The 4,472-nt window shown below is 40.4% G+C and overlaps 1 non-coding gene across 1 annotated transcript; it reads left to right on the top strand.

The window, feature by feature from the left end:
• Positions 1 to 452: 452 nt before the first annotated feature.
• LOC121042134 (U6 spliceosomal RNA) lies at positions 453 to 554 on the top strand. The gene has a single exon (XR_005795995.1). It is a non-coding gene; the product is annotated as a U6 spliceosomal RNA (small nuclear RNA).
• The last annotated feature ends 3,918 nt before the right edge of the window (positions 555 to 4,472 follow it).

Genomic DNA, 4,472 nt, shown 5'->3' with positions numbered 1-4,472 from the left:
TAGCAGAAAAATAGCCCAGACAGAGCCTGTCTAAAATGGAGTCCTCCTTTAGCTTCTCTATCTCAAATTCAAAGACCTCATGGATTTGGGGCAAATGAATGCCCGTTAGCCAACCAGGGACAGTAATTTTGCCTAGTCGGGATAGAACGTTGGGTCTTTGTCTCTCAAAAGACTGAGTAATTGTCAATACAGATCTGGGGCACAGAAATGTCAGTTAGAGGTTCTTGATATGCAGTGCTTATCCCAAGTGGAGGAGCAAAAATAAACTCTCCAGCAATTTAATTAGTCAGAGTTTTCCAGATAATTGAATGTTTATGCAGAGAAAAGAGAAGAAATTAAAATTTCAAGTGTTTTGGAGACAGAGAACTTTGACCATTGAGTCACCCAAAATGCCAATGTAACATTGTTTTACAGTATTTCAAAGTTCTCTTTTATTAAAAGTGCCATATTGGGCTTGCTTTGGCAGTGCGTGTACTAAATTTGGACCAGTGTACAGATTAGCACGACCTTTGTGTAAGGATGATATGCAAATTCATGAAGTTTTTTTTTTTTTTCACTCTCAGCCAGAAGTACAACATGTATGTGCAAAAGCTAAAATGGCTTAACATTATGTTACACTTTATACTAAAAATGTATTACTGTGAATGGTCTATAATTAAGCCCAGTGAGACATCTAGGGAGTCCATACATGCATCCGTGAGCAGATGCAGTTTACTTATTTATAGAATGTTTCTTTTTGAAAAACTAGTGGTGGACACATTTGGATCCCATTTATACAGTTACAAAAATAAAGATTTGATTACGGCCACTCTTCCCCAAAAAGTGCCATAGTCACTCATGCTGTGGCTAATAGGAGGGGTAGAAGTTGACTTTTCCCCGTGTTTAAAGGTAAACTGAGGCCTAGTCAACAACCTACGTTTATCGGAGCCAAACTTGATTCCCATGGGCCGGCCCCAAACCGAGGTAGTAGGAAGCGCCTTGCTGACAGGAGCTTCGGGAAGCTGCTTGTGAAGAGAAGAGGCAGAAGCCCAGCAGGAAAATATTTAGTTTGGCTAGAGCGTCAGCATCTGCCTTATTTGGAAAAGCCAGGCTGGCTACTTGCGGTAGGTTGTTCTTAGCTTTTGAGTTCTTAACCTTGACGCATCTTAGGCGTAGGTTTTGGTTTGCTTAAGCTGGTTGCTAAGGTATTAGAACTACCTCAGTCTAATGTCCTCCTTGTGTAATTAAGTGAACACCTGCAAGACTAACGTTCACTTTCAAATGACACTATGGGCTCGTTTTCCACAAAATTTGACTTGAATGCTCCGTCAGTTTTGGTTAGAGGCAGTGACGGTCTATGAAAATAACTTTCCCACCACAACTGCCCATACAAATATCTCAGCAGGAGCAAACGGGCATTCTAAAACGGACTTCCTACGTCTGCATCCAGGATGTAACTAAAGTAATAAGACAGAGAAACAAAATAGTAACGGGACTAATGAGATTTCCTCCTTTACTTGATTATTCTATGTTTACTGGATTAACATAGGTTACTTGAAGTTCTACATTTACATGAAAAAAGAGACTACAGTAAAAATGTTTCAGGAAGTACTTGCATGGCTCAGTCAGTTGAACATCTGACTCTTGATTTTGGCTCAGGTTGTGATCCCAGGGTCCTGGGATTGAGCTCTCCCTAAGGCTCCTCGCTGAGCATGGATCCTGCTTGTAATTCTCTCTCTCTCTCTCTCTCTCTCTCTCTTTTTCTCTCTCTCCCTCTGCCCCTCCCAGCTCACACTTGCACTTTCTAAAAAAAAAGAATGTTTTATAAGTTTTATCTAAGATTCATGAGACTCTATCAAAAGGGAAAAATTAATTCTTAGTTGGTTTTTTAATGTTTATTTATTTATTTTGAGAGAGAAAGAGAAAGAGAGAGAAAGAGAGAATCTCAAGCAGGCTCTGCATTGTCAGTGCAAAGCCGTATGTGGGGCTTGATCCTAAGAACTGTGGGATCATGACCTGATCCAAAATTGAGTCTAATGCTCAACCCACTGAGCCACCGGGAAAAGTTAGTTTTCTAACTTTTTTTCAGGGCACCTGGATGGCTCAGTGGATTGAATGTCTGACTCTTAATTTCAGCTCAGGTCATGATTCCAGGGTCATGGGATTGAATCCCACATTGGGCTCTACACTGAGTGTGGAGCCTATTTAAGATTCTTTCTCTCTCCCTCTGCCCCTTCCCTGCTCACTCTCTTTCTCTCTAACATAAAAAAAAAATTAAGAGAAAAAAAAGACATTTCCATAAGTGACTATCAATAAGTAAAATTTTGTATTTATTTTAAAGTCATGTAGCATTTTCCTGCTAGGCAAATGGAGAAACTCAAATAAATCTTTAAGCTATAAATGAATTTAAAAACACAGAGCACAATAGTTGAAAGATAGTTAAAGAAAGGACCAAAAAAGGAATTTGATTTTAGATAAGAAGCTGATTTGAAATGAAGTAAGAAATGACCCACACCTTGAATGTGCAACCCTCCCTCCCCCGCAATTTCTGCTATTGTTTTCATTTAACTCTGTTTTCCTGGTCTCATCTTGAGACAATTGTCAACAAATTGTCAAACAAACAAACAAACAACAACAAAAAACAGCCCTGCAAAAAAGCAACTCTGGTGAGCCCATTTGTCTGAGCTGGAACAATAAAGAACATGAAGATTCTCTCATGAGGAATCCTATTTTCTCAAGATTTGGAGCTCACTTAAAAATAGTGATGCAGGGGCGCCTGGGTGGCGCAGTCGGTTAAGCGTCCGACTTCAGCCAGGTCACAATCTCGCGGTCCGGGAGTTCGAGCCCCGCGTCAGGCTCTGGGCGGATGGCTCAGAGCCTGGAGCCTGTTTCCGATTCTGTGTCTCCCTCTCTCTCTGCCCCTCCCCCGTTCATGCTCTGTCTCTCTCTGTCCCAAAAATAAATAAATGTTGAAAAAAAAATTAAAAAAAATATTGATGCAATTTTAACAATGATTTTATGCTTCTTCAAAATGTGTGGTGCTTCTCTGATAAGAAATTCTCACCTAGATGGTCTAACTTACCTTTATCTTAAATCTATCTAAATTTCTTCTTGCAATATGGAATTAAGGAAACTGAAAAGCGGCATTGTGGTAGGTTTTCTTTAACTTAATATTTTTTTCTGACGTCAAAATTTATAGAGGTTTGCCGTAAAAATCTGGAAAATCTAAGTGAACAAAAAGAAAGAAAAGGCCATTACTTGTGAATCTCTAATCTAGAGATAATCTCTGTTAACATATGAACACACAGTTGGAGCTACACGTGTTGCTTGGTTACCTGTTTGCTTTTTTAACCATATATAATAAGAAAAAAATATTTCCAACAAACAAAAAATAGATGGTTCTTTCAAATGATTTAACTTTTTTTTTTAATTTTTTTTTCAACGTTTATTTATTTTTGGGACAGAGAGAGACAGAGCACGAACGGGGGAGGGGCAGAGAGAGAGGGAGACACAGAATCGGAAACAGGCTCCAGGCTCTGAGCCATCCGCCCAGAGCCTGACGCGGGGCTCGAACTCCCGGACCGCGAGATCGTGACCTGGCTGAAGTCGGACGCTTAACCGACTGCGCCACCCAGGTGCCCCTGATTTAACTATTTTTAATCGAAGTATGTCAGAGTCTACATAATCTTGTTCTTTTTAGCCAAATCCTATTTCGGTTAAATTTTGCTGTTTTCTGGTTTTCATTTCCATATGTTCTGAAGATAGGCATTCAATTGGACCAGAACAATGCACATTGCATATGGCTCAACTTATTATCTTTAAGTTTTATTCCTGTGATATTATGATATAGTAAGAAACATGTATTTTGGTCTTCCTCCCATGTTCTTGGCCGGAGCTCCTAAGATCTTTGTAGTTTTCTAAGTGGTAAGAACAATAGGAACATCTTCTGTTTTAACATTTGTCCCTGGCACAACTTTGGAACCTGAAAGTGAGAGGATCCCCTTTTGTTATTCATAACAAGACCCTTTCCACCACACTTGACTTGATGTTAATGAAATGACTTTTGGAAATACTCTAAGGATGGGGGTGTGGTTGTCAGGGGAACTAAACCATGTGATTAGAGGGTTGGGAACTTTCCGCCCCATCCCCACCTCCAGAGAGGGGAGAGGAGTTGAAGGTTGAGTTAATTACCAACAGCCAAAGAGTTAATCAATCGTGCCTATGTAATGAAGCCTCCATAAAAACCCTAACTAAAGAGGTTTGGAGAGCTTTTGGGTTGGTGAACACACTGAGGTTCTGTGAGGGTGGTGGGCCTAGAGAGGACACGGGAGCTCTGTGCCCCTCCGCACATGCCCTGCCCTATGCATAGCTTCCATTTGGCTGTTCCTGAATTATATTCTTTATAGTAAATGAGCAGTGGTCATTAACGTGCTCCCCTCAGTTTTGTGAGCTCTTCTAGCAAATTATCAAACACAAAGAGGGGGTCAGGGGAA

Source organism: Herpailurus yagouaroundi, unplaced genomic scaffold (genome assembly GCF_014898765.1).
Source record: "Herpailurus yagouaroundi ecotype Mexico unplaced genomic scaffold, PumYag 184, whole genome shotgun sequence".
NCBI lineage: Eukaryota > Metazoa > Chordata > Mammalia > Carnivora > Felidae > Herpailurus > Herpailurus yagouaroundi.
The sequence above is the reverse complement of the archived record's forward strand: the minus strand, read 5'-3'. Positions and strand labels throughout refer to the sequence as shown.